Source organism: Eretmochelys imbricata, chromosome 2 (genome assembly GCF_965152235.1).
Source record: "Eretmochelys imbricata isolate rEreImb1 chromosome 2, rEreImb1.hap1, whole genome shotgun sequence".
NCBI lineage: Eukaryota > Metazoa > Chordata > Testudines > Cheloniidae > Eretmochelys > Eretmochelys imbricata.
Genome location: NC_135573.1, coordinates 86,862,746 through 86,882,199, shown reverse-complemented (window position 1 = coordinate 86,882,199; position 19,454 = coordinate 86,862,746). Strand labels below are relative to the sequence as shown.

Sequence of the window (19,454 nt, the reverse complement as noted above, 5' to 3'; positions counted from 1 at the left end):
CAGCCTTTGCAAGTGCATTCACCTGTGAGGTGCCAGACTGAAAGCTCTGCTAACTGAAGCCCTTTCTCTATAGAGATGGGATAGCCTGGGCAGCAGACAACTCCACGTGCTCCCACCAGTGGGCCTCCGCAATGAGCATCCTAAGAAAGGGACTTTTTTTAGTAATAGCTGAGCTTCTGCGCTTTGGCAAAGCTCTGTTTCCCATCACACTGAGTCAACCAGCTCATCCCCCCATTCAGCGTAGGGGATACATATATCTTCCAAGTAGACTATAGCACCACTTTGCTTACTAGACTGAGCAATCATGTGAGTTACAAAGTGGGGCTTCTGAACAAGTTTCTGGAGTACATTTCAACATTTGTGAAACTGGAATTGAACTGGCGAGGGCCCACGGCCATTCCTTTCGTGACTGTGTTAATGCTAGCCCAGCCTTGGGGAGAAATCTTAAATGAATTTAGCACACACAAGGAAAGAGAGCTGATGTTTTTAACGTTTGGAGATCCTGCATTCATGAATGTTCCTGTGAAACAGCTTATGCAAGTTAGACATTATTCAAGGATAACATGAGACAACCAATTTAGAGGCACATGTCTGATAACACATTATGATTTACAGGGTTTAAGGTGAGTGCCTTGCCACTGAGCCTTTTAAACATCATGTGTACCTTTTCATGTAACTAAAATAAATAAATAAAAAGGAATAACTCTTTTTCCATAGGTTTCAGAGTAGCAGCCATGTTAGTTTGTATTCGCAAAAAGAAAAGGATCTCAGCTTCTTTATTTATTTGAGCATAAGCTTTTGTGAGCATCCGATGAAGTGAGCTGTAGATCACGAAAGCTTATGCTCAAATAAATTGGTTAGTCTCTAAGGTGCCACGAGTACTCCTTTTCTTTTTCTATACTCACTGTATATTCCAAGAAAAAGACTTTCTCAAGCACAGTTGCTGAGTCCCTTTTAGCTGAGAAGAAAGAATTTCAATTAAATCTAATTCCAACAGACCAGAGATAGTTTGGAAATGTCTGCACATCTGTAAATGCATGGGGGTTTGTTAAGGATGTGCTAATAGTTTCATATAAAATAAGAACCAAAGCAAAGCTCAGCCATTTTCTCATAATAAGCTGCATTTTGAAGCACTTCTCCCTGCCTTGTCACGTACAAGACACCAAGCATGAAAAATACTTACGGTTCCAGCAGGTATGAAGGCTACAGGTCAACCATTCTATTCATTTTTCCTACAATCATCTATTCTATCCAATTATGCAGTTCTACACGTTCCTCCCTGGCCACACAGGGCATTTGCTTTATGCCCTGAAGCATGAGACTGTAGAACATGTATCATTATCTTTGCTGCTGTTATTTATTATTTGTATTCTAGAAGTCCTCATGGCCAACTGAGAATGGGTCTCAACTGTGCTAAGCCCTGGACAAAACACAGAAAAAGAGATGGTCTCTACCCTGAAGAGTTTACAAGCTAAACAGACAAGACAGATAAAGGGTAAAGGAAAATGGATAGAAAAAGCTTTGCTTGCATAACTACAGATATTGAGCCAGGCTCTAATGCCCTTTCTCATGCAGAATAGCACTTTGCTCCACTAGTGGTCGCTTTGAGGTCCCATGGGAACACTCATAGACTAAGGTGTTCTTCACCATGAGTATGGGTGTCTGAATCTGGCCCATTGTCAGTAGCCAGAAAATTGTGGGCCAGATCCAGCCTCTTGTACTTACATGGAATAGCACCTTACTACATAAGCATTCCCATTGAAACAAAAAAATGTGACTAATTGTGGAGTAAGGTACTATTCAACATGAGTAAGGGGATCAGAATCTGGCTCTAAGTTTGGAAAGTAGTTCTGGTTACTGTGCATGTGTCAGATTGTCAAAGATATGCAGGCACCTAGAAATCTGGATAATTTCATCCCTGCTTAATCAAATCCTGATGGTTCCAGCTTGGGAGCATTGCTGTATCTTCTATGAACTCTGTTTTCTACAATACCCTTCTGCCAGATTCTGCTGTTCTTACTTAGGGAGATTTACTCTCTGAATACTGCCATTGGTTTCAGTGCCACTACTCACAGAGTAAAATACTATTCTCTGTAAGTAAAGGGTGGCAGAATCTGGCCCTGAATTACTTCCACTATCCTGTTCCTAGCCAGAAGGCAGATTGTAACTCTACAAGTCTCTGCTCCGGGGCAGCACAGCATAGCACAGCAAAGTCACGCTTCAGCTCCTTGTGAATTAAAAGCACCTTGTGGCTCACTCATTCCAAGTAGGTACTGCAGGGAATGTGGGATACATCACCAGGATTAAATTTGGGCCCAGTCCAGCCATAATGTAAATCAATATAGTTCCACTGACTTTCATGGCACTACATTAGTTTACCCCTGCTGAGGATCTGGGCTTTAACGTTCACAAAAACTCTGAGAAGTTGCTTAGAATAACGTATTTCAGAAGATCTTCTGTAATAGTGTTTACGTAAACAACGTCTATCCAAGAAAGTACCTGATCCTTTTCTTCATGCAAAATAACCTCATTTCAGCTAAGTAAACATTGCCACTTAGCACGAGAGCACTGCTAACTGAGAAGCTGTCAGCAGAAATTCTATGGAAGCAGGACTTTCCTATTTTAATACCATATGGTTTGAGAGATCTCAAATACAGTGTAATAAATCATTTCTCACCCTGGCCATTAAAGGACTGTATAGGCTGACCCTTTTATAAGTAGTTCTTCCATCAAACACTGTTTTTTTTTCTTTGTATGATTTGTTGGGAAACCCAGTTATACCCATAAGCTTCAGCCACGTGTTTAGATTTCCATATAACATTACTTAATATTCTAGACACAAATAAGGTTGCCAGTTTTGGTTGGACGTATTCCTAGAGGTTTCATCACATGACATAATCTTTAATTAAAGATTAATCTTTAATTCCTCGAGACTCCATGACAGTCCTGGAGGGTTGGCAACCCAAACCACAAACAAGCTTTTTCATGTAATTCAGTATTACGTCCTTTTCAACTGTTTGGATTTTGACAAGTGCATTATCCATTCATTGATTAAATCAATCATTAGATCAAAACTGGTTACTGTAGGTGAAATCTATTACAAACACATCTTGATTACAATGATTTGTATGAGCATTCGTTTATCAACCTCATACCTCTTTAGTTTGCTCCTCACTTCATTGCTCACTAGTGTAGCCTTTCACAAGACTATATTTAGCCAGAAAGATCTACTCCACAGATATCAAATGCAGCTCACTGTGCTAAATGTTGGCTAGTTTACCTTGTGCTGGTGTCATTAAAAATACACTGCATAACCCTCACCTGCTTAATACCATCATCCAAATGTATAAAATAACAGTTACAAAAATGGCCTTTCAGTAAGTTATTATTCCATTTGTAAATTCATGTTTAAACTAACCAATAGCAAATATCCTTTACAAGAGATTTTTCTTTGCTCTTACTTTTATATTCGTTCACTGATTGCAAAGTCCTCATTTTATTTTATACAAGACATATATCCAAGAAAACATCATTAGGATGGCATAGCTCCTCACCAAATCAGTGCAAACTCCGAATCCATTGTCTTCTCACCTTAGTCACCCAGCAACTATATTCTCATTACAGTAAATTATTGCCTACGACCAGAAACACTTGAACGATCAGTATCCCTATGAGTTATAGTGGCAGTTTGAAGGAGTGAAACTCTATTTCTACATCCTCTTAAAGTCCTAAGTAAAGGGTTTAATTTCAATAACAGAAAAGAGGTATTCATAAAGAAGTCAGGGAGTGAGAGGCAAAAGGAGCTATTACAGGTACAGAATAAAAAATTAAACACATAATTTGATGAAAACAATACTCACATACTTTCTTAAAACTTAGCCACCTCTTTCCAGCAGCCTGCCAGGGGTCAGATGTGTGGGAAGCGGAGACATTTCCAAGTTTGAAACAGCAAATCTTTTGTTACCTCTCCACACCTCTAATCAAACAGGAGTGAAGCATGGTAAGTCACCAAAGAGCAAACCCATGAACAGTGACAAAATGACAGCAAGGAAAGCAGATACATGATTGCGCTTCAGTTCCTTTGCCTTCTGAACAATGATTCCCTTGAGGATGGCGATGCAGATTTCTCGTTGTTATATTTGTTCACTTTGGGCTTTTATGGCTGCTTGGAGCTACACTTCATTGTATTTGATTTCAGTTAATCAAGCATACAAATGAATAGGAATGCAGACACACAACACTGTGAGAGACACATAAGGAAGTTTTTAAAACAAAATGCCTTTATTAGCCAGTGATGCAATCAGAATAGGAAGGAAAGCGTGTGTTGCTTCATTGTTTTATTTGGAGATCTGAATCCAGTGCTAACTTGTGATAATATTGAGAGAGAGAGAGAGAGAGAGAGAGAGAGATACCATATATATAGTCTGTATGTTGAATCTAACAGAAAAAAAATATCATGGAAATCTGCTTTTTCCTTCCTGACCCTTACAGAAGAGTCCCAGTGAATTTAATATAGAATGATAAACTTTCTATAGAATTTTTAAACCAATCTATAGTATTATACAGAAAAGACAGAATTCTCTATTAAATCAGGTAAAATCTTTGCATGAATCCAATAAAAACCTACTTAATTTTTTACAGATAATGGAATGAATAATATAAAGCATTAAACAGATTTTGTAATACATACCAAGGATTAGGAGATATTAGCAGCAATTTTAACAGAGCTAAAGTTAGGCCATTAGGGACCAATATAGAAAACCCTGGAAATCTGCGGCTACCCACTTTATATCTGCGAACCCATTTTTACGGCTTGCGGTTACAAATTTTGTATCTGTGTACGGCTCTACTGATCCAAAGCCCACTGAAGTCAATGAGAGTTTTCACATTGATTTTAATGATTTTTGGATCTGGCCTTAAATGTTGTTTGATGGCAATCAAATTTGTAATCCAAAAATTAAACTATAATCTAATCAGTTCAATAGTTAAAGCATAGAACAAAACCACGTCTATTCTACAAACAGAACCCGTGTGATCTGCTGATCACATGTTACGATTCTGAATAGGATTTTCCAGGTTTTGTCAACTGAAATGTTTATCTTGTGTTCGGGCTTTAGATGTTGCAGTTTTAATGTGGGAGCAGCTCATCATCAGGAATATTGCCTTAAACAATGAGGGCTGCTTTGTTTACACTTTTTAAAGGACAAGTCATTACAGCAATCTTGCAAGCTTATAAAATTCTTGTCTTTGAATGAAAAGTGGAAACTGAGGGTTAAAAATTTTCATCCCTCACATCCATCTAGTTATCATAAGAATATGATAGTTCTCTTCAGTGTATATAAAAGGCTACATGTTATGTATTACTTACTCTTGATGCCTACCCAGTTGCTTCTGCAATAGCTTTAGAGTATATTTCATTGAATCTATTTTACTGGATTATGGAACAGGATTCTTGTTTTATAGATTGCCCTATGTATTGAATATTCATGTTCTGAGATTTCAAATAAAAGGGGTATCACAGCAAAACAGTGAGAAGTAAATGCTATGCCTATCATCTTCCCACAAGGGGAGTGACTATGCTAATGAGACAATGTTATGTTTGTATAAGAGTTGCTTAAGTAATATTTATATTAAGCCGCTGTGAGGACGCACAGTGTAAAGCAATAATTTTCAGAAACCAGAACAGATACAGACTAAGCAGAAAGAAAAGGAGTACTTGTGGCACCTTAGAGACTAACCAGTTTATTTGAGCATGAGCTTTCGTGAGCTACAGCTCACTTCATCATCTGATGAAGTGAGCTGTAGCTCACGAAAGCTCATGCTCAAATAAACTGGTTAGTCTCTAAGGTGCCACAAGTACTCCTTTTCTTTTTGCGAATACAGACTAACACGGCTGTTACTCTGAGACTAAGCAGGATGCTCAAACTCATTAACAGTGTCTTCATTCCAGGAAGCCTGACAATCTAGTCTATTATATGGAAACAGCCAAATCACAAACCAATTTCCCACAAAGTAATTCAATAATATATCAGTTTTTGCAAGTGAAAATTCAAGTGGCAAACATCAGCAGAAGTATGAAAACATCTTCTCTATGAAGACCTCAGAAAAAGCATTCCCTGCTACCACATCTCTGTATGCAGTTATCAGTGCCTGGTGTAAACTGCTTCAATTAATTTAAAGTTCTACAAATGTAATTTTTTTAACAGCTTTCAAGAATATTTATCAAGTGTTGTTTTTACTATATCCAGTGAAGCTCTGTCATGGGATGTAGTTAGAGACAGGATTTAGTGTATCTTCAAATATGTATCTTCACAGCACACCCACAAATATGTATCTTCACAGCATTTGGTTTATTAACATTAAAACAGTTGCACAGCCTGAGGTCCCATTTTGGACTGGATACATTGTGAATTCTACCCTGTGATGGGAACTCATCAGGGATAGTCTCAAAGGCGATAAATGAATCTTGCCCTCCCCTGTGCTGATACAACTAGGAATGTACTTTGTCAGCCTTTGCGGCTTTAACTACAGCTGGCTGGGTTTGAGGCAGGCTCAAAAATCCAATCTGTTCTTAGTAACGCTACCGCCTCCATAGAATTACAGGCATGCTTTCAATGGGTATGTCCCTGTAACTGAAGAGTGAGGATTTGCCATCCGTATTTACAGTAGTCAATGTCTTTTTTGTTTTTTGCATAGTTGCAGCACAGTATCAACTCCATTGAATCATGTAGAAATCAAGGAGTTAAATGATAGGACAAGAATAAAGTTTATGGGCCCTCATTTTGGGATTCAATAGAGTTACATAAGGGCTGAATTTGGCTTACAGCTTTATCTAAATGTCATTGTACTCCTCCATTAATGATACTTAATTAGAAAATAGATTTTGTTAGACATGATGGAGGTGACCACAATTAATGTACACATGCATCCTAAGGTTGTTTAAAAATCATAGAAATTTTAGGAACTATTTCTTAGGGAAATCAAAATTCTACTCTTTACATGACACAGAAAATGCAAAAACAATCTAACCAAAAGATTTTATATATATTATTATAGGTATACGTATAGCCAACAGTTCTGATTCTGACCTCAGATACCACCATTGTTAATCCAGAAGAACTTCACTGGAGTTTTACACTAGTTCAGAATCTGGCCCTCAGGTAATATTAAGACATCGATCAACTGAGACGCTCCAAAACAAAAGAGAAAGATCAATCGCTAACATCCTGTTTTAAAAGTAATGATATAGAGGGCCACATTTCCAGTCAGCCTCCAAACTTTTGCCAACAAATTTTGTACATGCAGTCAGTCGCCGGCATTAAATCCACTTTTGTGCATTCAGATCAGGTAGTTTGCTCTCTAACTGCCCAGTTTGCACAGCTAAATGAGAATGTTTTGTGCAGGTGAAATTTTGGAGACTGTGTTACAAGGTGGATGTTGATTTACCACATAAGTTCTCAAAAGTTTAAGACAAATATAATTTGGGTCCTTTTTTGAATACATAAATAATAAGTTCTCTTTTTGTTTGCAGTGTTTCCTTCATTTGCTTGTTTCTTTCCCACTCATTTCAATATGAAATAAAAATGCCACATAAAAGAATATGTAAAACTATCTTGGAGTTTTATAAAAGTTTGGTATTTCTTTATATATAGCTTTACATATACATATAACTGTACCACTGAAAATTAGTAAAACATTACACACAATTCAAAAAGCATACTCAGGGACTTTACCTTGAGCCGATAGGTTACATACTCAAATATGCTTTAAGTAAATTCCAAATAGCAACTAATCAACTATTTCAATATAAAATTAGAATTTTCGTAACCTCTTCATTAAGTTATAGTCCCATTTTCATCCCCAAACATTAAGATAATGTTTAGATCGATTTATTTTAAAAGTCCCTGAATATATTTTATCTGGATTCAGTTTAAAATCTGCATCCCTAAAGTCTGGGTTTAAATTTCCAGTTAATAATAATAAAAGACTAAATAGTGTATTTGGCATTAGGTTTACAGACATTATCCATGATTTCACGCAAAATGTATAATAAATTACCATGATTATTGATCTACGGTACTAGAAAACAGCACTACATGAAAGCATACGAAGGAACATTTAATGAGCACCAGCAGGGTCTTCATGGACCAATTAATGTGAAACATGTCAGTACTCTTAAAAAAAAAATCACACTCCCATAGTGCTCATTACCTCACTGTGCAGACAAGCCCTTAGTTTAAAAAAGTATCCTTTGATTGTAACTCGTTACCAAATTTTCAAGTATGAAAGCAGGACTTATATATCCAACTAACTCTGTAATCTTCTGAATAGTTTAATGAGACACCTAATTGTGTGTGCATGAGTGTGCACATGGGAATCACTGATCTCTGTTGGATGGAATCAGAACTGCTTAACTGTGTGTCAGAGGCTACATCTACACTATGAGCTAGGGGTGTGATTCCCAGCTTGTGTACACATACTTGGGCCGGCTTGATCAGAGTGAGCTGGAGTGTAAATAGTAGTGTAGCCACAGTAGCATGGGCAGTGTCAGCGTGGCTTAGACATACTGAATATGTACCTCTGAGGTTCAGGCAGGTTCATGCTTGGCATGGCTAATCCATAAAGCCGCTGCTATTGCAGCTACACTACGATTTATATCATTGAATACCTGCAAGTCTGTATACACACGCTGAGAATCACACCCCTAGCTTGCAGTGTAGACGCAGCCATAGGCTCTACCCAGCTAACAAGAAACTCCTTTAGCTCAAGTGATGGGAGCCTGTGCTTTTGGAACAGGGAGATTTGAGTCATCCCACTGTTGTTGTGCAACCTAGTGATAACAAACATGGAGTCTGCAGTGGCCACAGATTTATTGCTATTAATAAAGTGCTTGGTATGCGATTGCACACTTTTGTATTTTTTACTGCTTTGTTTGACACTTTTTTGCCTGTTCTATATATTTCAAAATGATCTAGGAATATAGGAATCACCATACTGAATTAGATATATGCTCCATCTAGTCCAGTATCATGTCTCTGACACTGGCAAGGGAAAAGTGAAAGAAACCTTACATTAGGCATCCATGGGATAATCTTTCCCACAAATTAGTTCAGATCCTAATTCCTAATAATAGAGATTAGCGTAAACTCTGAGGCAAGAGATTTAATATCTTTTCTAGAATTTTTATTAGTGTGAGCTGTTCTGACGTTGGATATTCTTGTTATTCAGATGAATGTCCAAACCTATTTTTATATCTTGCGAGGTTATTGGCCCCAATGGCATCCTGTGGTAATACGCTTACTTTCAATTTCTTGATTGCTAAAACTATGTACACTCATTACAATACAGAGTATGACAGAATTAACTTCAGATGTGCACAGTATAGAGTGAAACAAGCTGCTTTGGCTTGTTTAAGTGAGAAGTATTATCTCACTTCATCCAAGTGTGACAGAGTTAACCTCAAGCATGGCTTGCCAGGGTCCTCCTTTTAAAATTATACAGTTACAAAAATCATAGGATGTGGAGTCCATGAGGGAAAAGCTTTCTGTGATGAAACACAGCTCAGATCACAGCAATCAGCTGCAGAGTCAACCCTGTAATCTTTTACCTTATGATTAAAAATAGAGAGAGTTTTTTATTTGTGGTATTTTCAAGACACAGGACATCTTCTATTATTGAAGGAAAACTGTATAGAAGTATACATACTATTTGTTTGTTTTTTAAAATTGCAACAATTCACCCATGTCAGCAGATGGTTTTAAGAAAGTTCCAAATGTGCTTCAAGAATCTTCAAGTTAACAATAATTTTGCTTTGTTAGCAGAACAGTTGTGATCTCTGTCATGTGTTCTGTGAATTGTAGAGGACCTGGGTCCAAAATGGCCAAAAGAGTCAAGTCTCAGAAAAATCTACTGAGAATGCATTCAGTTCCGTTCCACTCACCCCTTCCCCCCCCCACCCAATTTTAATAAAGATTTTCCACTACCAGTAGCATTACTTCTCTGCTTCTGGGAGATTGCCAACTTTCTAATTGCACAAAATTGAACACCCTAGCCCCACCCCTTCCCCGAGGCTCCGCCCCTGCTCATTACATTCTCCTCCCTCAGTGGCTCGCTCTCCCCCACCCTCACTCACTTTCACTGGGCTGGGGGAGGGGGTTGGGGTGCAGAAGGGTTGAGGGCTCTATTGGGGGTGCAGGCTCTGGGGTGGGGCCAGAAATGAGGGGCTCAGGGTGAGGGAGGGGGCTCCAGGCTGGGGCAAGGAGTTGGGGTGCGGGAAGAGATGAGGGCTCTGGCTGGGTGTGTAGGCTCTGGGGATGAGGGTTTGGGTGCAGGAGGGGGCTCCAGGCTCGGGGGTGGGGCTGAGGGATTCAGAGTATGGGAGGGGGCTGCAGGTTGAGGCAGGGGGCTGGGGTGTGGGGGGGTACAGGCTTTGGGCTGGGGGTGCGGGCTCTGGGGTGGGACCAGGGATGAGATGTTTGGGGTCCAGGAGGGGGCTCCAGACTGGGGGTGGGGCCGAGGGATTCAGAGTGTGGGAGGGGGCTGCGGGTTGGGACTGTGGATGGGGTTTGGGAGGGGGTGTGGGCTCTAGGCTAGGGCCAGGCATGAGGGGTTCAGGGTGTGGGAGGGGACTCTGGGCTGGGGCAGGGGGTTGGAGTGCAAGGGGTGAGGACTCTGGCTGGGGGTGCAGGCTCTGGGGCACAGTAGGGGGCTCAGTTTGGGGGGGGGCTCAGGGCTAGGGCAGGTGGTTGGGGCTTGGGTTGGGGTGCGAGCTTAACTTGGGTGGCTCCCGATCAGCAGCACAGCAGGGCTAAGACAGGCTAGTCCCTATCTGTCCTGGCACCACACTGAACCCGGAAGCCGCCAGCAGGTTCAGCTCCTAGGCAGGAGGTTGGGGGAGGCAGGAGGCTCTGCTCACTGCTCTCGCCCGCAGACGCTGCCTCCCCCAGCTCCCATTGGCCACGGTTCCTGGCCAATGGGAGTGTGGAGCTGGTGCTCGGGCTGGGGGCAGCACTATACCAGTGCCCTGTGGCCCCCTGCCTAGGAGTTGGACCTGCTGGCTGCTTCTGGGGTGCAGCGCGGTTCCAGGACAGGTAGGGACTAGCCTGCCTCTGACACGCAGCACTGCCGACCGGATTTTTAAGAGAAGGTCCCTTTTCGACCAAGCATTCTGGTTGAAAACTGGACACCTGGCAACCCTTGCTCCTGTGCTACATCACATTTTAAAACTTGGGTATTTGATAATTAAATACATAGGAGGAAAGTAGGGGGAAAGGAGAAAGGCCTACTTATACATTTTTAAAATGTCCTATTACCTAACCCTCATATTGGAGTCCTTGTTCAGCAAGACTTCTGTTGAAGTCAGTGGGAGTTTTCGCTAAGTACTGGATAAGAACGTAGGTATTTAAGAGTAATGCTTACATACCTTTAAAAATCTGGGCCTAAGTGCCTACATCACTTTTGAAAATGCGACTTAGGCTTCTAAGTCAATTAGGCATTTCAATGTTGAACATAGCAATGCGTAAATTCCTATGAAAATCTGGGCCTCAAGGATTTAGGGCACCATAGGAGTTAGGTACGTGGGCACTATTAAAAATCCCACCAGCTGTTTATCCACATCTTTAGGCATCTAAATACCCTTATAAAATCTGGTCCTTATCTTCCAAGGGAACAAAACAATTCAAGGACTTGATCCTCTTGCCATTGAATTCAATGACAAAACTTCCATTGATTTCTATGGTGGAAAATTAGGGCCCACATCCCATTTTATCTTCCACTTTACCATCTGTTAAGTATTAGATCAAACAGCGAACTGGGCATTTCAAGTCGAGGTAGGACTTCATCCCTACTGAACTCATTCTGCCATTAATTTTTAAGCTAACTTGAGTTAAAAATGAAATCTCAGCCTTAACTTTGAATTCCCCAGTTTTTGGAAGTTTCTGAAGAGCGATTCTGCTTTTGTCATAAAAGAAGACATAGCGGGTTATAGTTGTGTCTCTTTGCTTCTCAACATTAAAGTCATTCCAAGCATTAGAGGAGTCTCATTCCAACATCACATTATAGTTCTTTATATTTACTCTAAGGTGCTCTTAAAAAAAAAAATCCATACAAATAAAGGACACTAGTCTTTGTGCAACTACTGTTTCTAGTAACTGCAGATTTACTCCCTACCAGTGATTCTTGTCCAGGCCTGACAGCATCCCTCTCAGTTTCTCTTAAATTCTTTTAAATTCCTTCCTGCCCTTAGGCCTTCCATCATGACCGTCATCTGTCCAGGAAAGGAAACTGGATGAAATTTCCTTCAGATCCCTTAATTGGTCAGAGAGGTTGATGTTGACTGACACGCGCACTCTATCTCCTCCCCCGGGGTTTGAGCACACTACCCTTGTGGCCTAGGTAATAGCATGGTTATTGATGCCTGCTAAATGAATAAAGAAGCAGGTCAGGAAAACATCACTCAGTGGGTCAAATTCAGACCTGGTGTAAATGAGTTCTTTCCCGTCCAAAATTCATGTGCTGACAAGACAGTGTTTATTATTATCGTCACTAAAATGTGAAGAGTCAGGCTTTATGCCTGAATGACCCCCCTAAAGCTGTGTAGTCAACTATACCAGTGGCCCAATGTGTTCGGTTGGGCATAAAGTCATTTAAAAACACAACTTTCCAGGAAGCCTCTTGCTTCTGTTAGGTTTGACCTGGTAAGTGACATCCATTCCAGATAGATTCACGGGTCCTTTTTCCTCCTATATCTAGCAAAACTCTTCTCTGTGCCCCAAATTCTATAGACCTCAGTAAACCTAGTACTGGTCCAGCATCAGCAAAAGGATTTGTGCTTGTTATGTTTGTAAAAATCAGTCATGTGCCAAGACCGATTTTCTACAGCAAGGGATTTTACAGCCAATTTATAAAGTCTCAGATAAAGTCTATATGAAAATGCCCATAGGCCTTTCGCTACAGCAATGTAACTTTTCCCCTTCTCTCCCCCTCCCTCCCTCTCCCTCTCCTAAACACTGAGTAAATTCCCATGCCAAGCACTGACTGGCTTTACACATATTAAAATCCTACAACCTCAAAGTGTTTGAATGTCATACGTCACACAAACATGAAAATCCCCCTCAGAACAGATATGTCAGTAACCCCCCAACAACTGTTCACCCCACCTTCCTCCTTCAACAGTAGAGAGAAAAGACAGGCTCTGTGGATGAGAGAAGAAGTGAATTCCTGAGTTGAGGAGATACCCCCACCCCCAGAGGATGGGAATCTTTTCCTAATGTTAAGGACAAGGGAGCTCAAGTTTGAGTGCATTGGAAAAGGAACTGTGTTTCAAATAATCTGGTATTAAATCACCTGGGAACTCACAGGCAACCCATGGAACGTCAGTGTTAATTGCAAATGGTATCTCTGTAGCAAACACAGTACTAGTGCAAATTCCTGTTGAGGTATATGGTCTCCTCCCTCAACAATATTCCTGAAAGCTATAAGTGCCCATGGAGAGGAGAATTGATTAGGGAGGTACCCTGTTCGGGAGAGTTGTTAGCACAAATAAAGGGAAACTTCACTTCCCACCATCAGTGGCTGCTCCCCATTTCCCAGCTACCATCTTGTCCCTCCTCTGGTTGCTCAAACTCCTGCTGTTTCTTCTCTAAGGGGCCTTGGCAGCTGTAGCAGATCTAGAAGCAGTTCCATGAGAGCTGCTGCAGCATAGTCACAAAGCAAAGAGGAAGGGAGGCAGATTGATGGGCCAGCTGCTTTGCCAGTCTTTCATACTACCTGGATCTTATATGGTTCTCATCACTATGGTATCTGAAATGCAGGATAATGGCAGCTATTCCCACTGCTACGCTAACTTCCATCAGTTTTGCTTCACTCCCCAGTTGAGAAGTCTGGCCAATCAGAGCAGAAAACTGCCAGGGTAAAACTGGTAGCTGCTAATTCTACAAGAAGTCAGAATCCAGGACATTTGTCAATTTATCAGGCACTTGAAACAGATTGTGGAAAACAAGTGCTGCATTGGAAAAGATTGGTGCCATTGGTCTGGGACTCATTCACTTCACTGGGAATGCTCAGCACTATTTAGGATCTGGCCCTGTGTTTGTATAATTAAAATATTAATTAGATTCTGTTTCATATACTGAACCTTGCTCCAACTTTTACTAGTAATTCTTTAGCAAGTTTTTTTTTAAAAGAAATAATATATTGTAATTTCATTCCTACATAATTTTCACACCTTACAGCATTCACACCGAATCATTATGAACTGTCTTGCAAAAACCAATACAGCAATCTTCTTAATTTCTTACTCTTTGTTATGCTGTCTCTAAACTATGTCAGACTCAATATAAAGGTGCCTACATAGGGCTTTCAGATCTCAGCATTTTTGCAGGCAACTCCAACCATCATGTAATCAGAGATAAGTGACTTAGTTAAAAATGAATGGGGCAGCTGGCCAAATGCTCAACCAAACAAAATGATCAAAGGGACAGTGCCAGATGTTTTCCATCAGCTTTGCACATGGAGGTACCAGGGAGATCAGCAGGAGCACTACACTAAAAAGAAACCAGAGAAGCCAACTCTAGTTTCAACCATAACATGAAGAATTGACTATAAATACCACATTCCTTAGTGAGAGTCCCAGAGGACATTCCGTAGGTATTTCTAAAGCCTACAGGAAAAACGTGTCTACTATTGTCTGGCTTATTTATATGCATCCTCCTGCTAAATGTTTTAATAATAGTGCATAGCAACATGCTGAAATATATATTAAAACCCATTTTAGGAAGCTGCTAGTAACTGTGAGTCAGTGGAATATGTCAAAAGCTGCTGTTTTCCTATAAAGTATGTGTTCCCCCAACCTTTGCTCATTTAACTTTAATGTTTCCCAGTTCCTACCCCTATTTCTTTTACCATTTTCGATTACTGCAGTTTTAAATTTTGATTTTATAGGCTTGGGACTTTAATTCCTGTGAAAGGCCCAGAAATCTGTTTCAAGATTTGTTCTTGAAAAAGAGACTGTTTCATGTTTTTTTTCAATTTTTGTCTTCTGAGAAAGTTTACGGTACAATGAGATAAATGTCTAAAATAGTTAAGGTTGCTTACGCTGCACCTCAGCAAAAGACGTTCTTGACATCATTTGTATACAACTCTGAAAAGCAGGGCCCCTCAGTCAGTGCTGCCAGACATCCAGCCACAGGGCCTCCACCCTCAGGACATGCACAGCCCACCAATAATAGTGTAACGCTAAGTGCTTCTGTTGTCGTGGAAAATGCACGGCTTCATATAGTTCTGTGGTGAGAAAAACTAGAGCTCCCCCACCCCCATCACAACCCTGGTTTACACCCATTACAGGCTCCTCCTTCTGTTTAACAGAAACCTCCATTCACTATCTCACTAATTACCACCGGGGCCACACGCATCATTTCAGGCTACAATACCTATCCCTCATCCAAGTCACATCACATAGGAGGTTGGGGCAGAGAAGTGAGGGGGAAGAACATTGCATGAAAATTTTGTGCCATGCAGAGCCCCTCCCCCCAATTTAATGGTTTTGCAGGGGCCCCCAAATCTGTTTGAAGAGGTCCTGCTGAGCAAGAATCTTGGAAACTGCTGCCAAGTAACTTGAGACAACTGCATAACTTAAGTCATTTTTCAGGTTCTTTTTTGACTCTCCTGTTTAGTGCTGCCTGTCTGACAGTGGGAGGAGGAGATATGCTGAGCCTGAAGAAAATGAGAAGGATTTTTTTCCCTGAAACAGTTGAAAGATCTCAGAACTTTCTTCTTGACTAAAGTGCAAACTAATCAGATTGCTAAGAGGGTGCTGCTGAACATCATTTCTCATTTCATTTTGTTCTTTTCTTGCATAGTATATTCATAAAGTCAGTAGTTATGGATTTGTCACCCAAATGCTTATTTGTTATAGGGATGTTCAATGAATGTATAACAGGGTGATTCCATCTCTAGAAACTGTTTTAAATTCATTTTACGGCGATAAACCACTTTGGTCTGATTTTGATCTCATATCCATTCATTTTAGTGGAGTTACTTCTGATTTACACTGGTGTAATTGTCAGCACAATCGGGTCCTTCATTGGTAGTCATGCTAGCAATGAGGGAATAAACCACAGTCTAGCCATTATAGTTGAGTCTAAATACAGCAAGCTTAACCTTTAACCTGACCCAGTTAGGACTGCTTTGAATCCGGCTGCTGCATGGATGACTGCTGGAACGTCCCTCTTTGCATCACATACATAGCAGATGTGCATGGGCACAATCCTTGTGCTCCTTTGAGTCCAGGGGCTGTCTCCTAGCACCCTCCTGAGTACAGGCAGTGACAAATAGGACAGAGAGGATGAGGTGGAAGCAGGGCTATAACCATACTGCTCCTTCACCTTATCCAGCATAGGCGGCTGAGCACAATGAGAAAATCTCCCTACATTACTCCCAGGAAGGGTGTTGTGAGTGCCCTCCCTCTACTGGAACTGAAACACTGAAATCAGTACATTTATCTTTGGAAACACTTTTCTAATGAGACTTCATGGAGGTTACTATTTTCACTTCCCTTTTTCCCCTTAAGAAAATCTGCATGCATTTCATGTACAGAACTTCCACAGATGTCAAAGGGAAGTTCTGCAGATGAAATAAAAGGAAGAAAGTGTGCAATTCAAATGAATGGTATGGATAGGTGAGGAGCATTTTCTTTACCTTATAGGGACCATATTCTGACATCAATTTTTTCAGTTGACTTCTGTGGGAGGTATGGCACCCAGGATCCAATCATGCAGTCCTTATTAAAGGCCTGGAGGAGGTAGGCCAAGGGCAGGAGTGGTAGTTTAGGGGAGTAAGTTCGGATCTTCCACATTCTCTCCCTTCAGACCCATGGGCGATGCAGAGCAATATGAGGCTGTATTAACTTTCACTGCTTTGCCTTCTGTGCTGTGAAACTTGTAGTTAGAAGGTGTCCTGGGGGCCTGTGTTTGAGACAGGCCCTGAAAATGTCCAAACCTGGGCAGGATAAGTAGGGTTGGACAGCAACGCATCTATGTGGAGGCCTGTTTCCTCTGATGGATTGTTGAAATCTGCATCACTCTGATGAGCAATGGGTTCAAGGCTACTTCCCTAGGGGAGCAAACCATAGCTCTCTGACTGAACAACTGTACATGCATCCGATGAAGTGAGCTGTAGCTCACAAAAGCTTATGCTCAAATAAATTTGTTAGTCTCTAAGGTGCCACAAGTACTCCTTTTCTTTTTGCAGATACAGACTAACACGGCTGCTACTCTGAAACCTGAAAAACTGAGTTACTCTGGCATATGGGGGAATGGGACTGCCAGGGAGAACTACCATTTAAGTCAACAGGAATTTTTCATGGGGAAGGGCAGTAGGCCGAGATTATTCAACGATGCCTACTGAGCCCTGATTTACAGAGGTGCTGAGTAACGACAACTGTAAAATCTTTAAAGTAAAATATTTGGGCCTTATTTTTCTCTCACACAAATTTTACAGTGGTGTAACTCCATTAACGTCAAAGGAATTACTCCTGATTTACACTCATGTAAAGAAGAGCAGGAACAAGCTCCTTATCTCTGTATCAAACCATTAATTTTGGACCCTTTTAGCAACTTGTTCTTTCTTTTGAAAGGCAGACATAAAGCTATAAAACTGTGCAATTATGCATTCCTTCACTCACACTGGGCTCATTTGGGCTGATTTTCTGATAAAAGCAACACGTCATCTCTCCAAGGCAAGAAAAGTGCTGGATATTTTCATTTCCATTTTTATAGCAATGGAAATGAAACATCCCAATTCCCAAGATAATAGGATTTACTGCTCAATAGCCAATAAGTCAAAGGGTAGTAATCAAGGACCTTATTCTGTTCTCACTTACACCAGTGTAAATCTTGACTTACTCCACTCTTCCTTTCATTGGGTTTATTCAGGTGGATAGAGGGGACTCAAGGCCTAAGCTCCTGATTATTTTTTGTTATCAAACACAAGATACGTGGTGGCCTCTGACTCTGTAGATACAGTCTGTAAATACTTTTACAGATTGCTGTCCTCAGGAATCATGGAATTCGCACACTGGAGTCAGGGAAGTTAGACTGTGAATCAACAAAACCAGAAATATTCTATACTAGAGAATCTCATGCTACAGGATAGCAACCGAGCTCTCCATTTAGAAGCTGAAATGCAGTACAGAACTCTCAGAAGTTGAAGCAGGAATTAAGCTAGAGACTATTCTACCATTTGCTGAAACGTTCAGTGCATTTGCCTTCATGCCTTCTGCATTCCACAGGGCTGCATGCTGAGTTAATAAAACCTCTCTTGGAAAATGCTTTGGAAACATGGATGGAGTCCCTGACTGGCCATATGGCAGAATCTGGCTATTGCTCCCAGACAGCTGCAGGAAGTGAAAGACGAGAAATGGGAGACTGTATCACAAAGTCATATATACAATTTTGGCTAATGGCAACAGCTTCCAAAATATTCAAAAGCACCAATATCGTCTTTCTTTTCAGGAACTCTAAGTGATGTATATGTGATTTGGATTCAGACACATTACCAGCTGAACTTTCAACAAGTTTTGAAACAATTAACACAAGTATGTGACATGATAAGAGACAACCACTTTTTCATTGCTCAGCTCACAAATCAAAATTGAGATTCCAATTAACTTGCTCTTTTTTAAAACAAACAACATTATCACCACTAACTGAATACCAAACCATCATTCTATGATTTGAATACCAAAACAATACGGTAAGTTTCTTTTCTTAAAATGAAATTGTGTATTTATTACTGCTGTGAGGCAACATTTAAATTGAACAAAGAAGTTATCCGCATCAGATAACTAGGGACAGTAAAAACAAAGAACAGAAGGATGCTTGAAATGTTCATCTTTTCATGTACATTTAAACTAAATGATAAATTTGAAACTGAATAGCATCTTGTAAAATTCACAATATGAAGTACTTAGCAGCATTCTTGTTAAGAACGCACAGAGCTCATTCTTAAATGAAAAATATTGATCTGTGACTCAAACAACTCTAAACTACATCAAAATGACAATAAACGACATCCACTATTTCCTCATATTTTAGTTTTCATTTTATTCAGTTAAGCCATAAAATAACTTTGCATTTCTAATGCTAGTGTTCCCTAAACTTTTGTCTGACAATAGAAACATTCATAAATTTTAATGTTTAGAAAGTAGTGTAAATCTATACACCTATATTTAAGAGAAAGGTCAGATTTACCAAAATAAAAGCATCTCTATTGAAATTGTCAGGACTGTCTTGCTATGTCAGAACTGTACACATAGGTGGACAAGTGCACAGTATGTAACTAAACAAATTAATCTGTATGAAATACCTGATTTATCGCAATACAACCTTTTAAAACAAATATTCTCATTTAGATGACATCTTTAAAGAAGTAGCCTCACTTTGTGTGCCTGCCTGCAT

The 19,454-nt window shown here is 40.3% G+C and overlaps 1 protein-coding gene across 1 annotated transcript in view; it reads right to left on the bottom strand.

Moving 5' to 3' along the window:
* The window catches only part of ARHGAP28 (Rho GTPase activating protein 28), an 88,147-nt gene that overhangs the window by 68,041 nt on the left and 652 nt on the right, over positions 1–19,454 (bottom strand). The gene's annotated exons all lie outside the window — the stretch shown is intronic.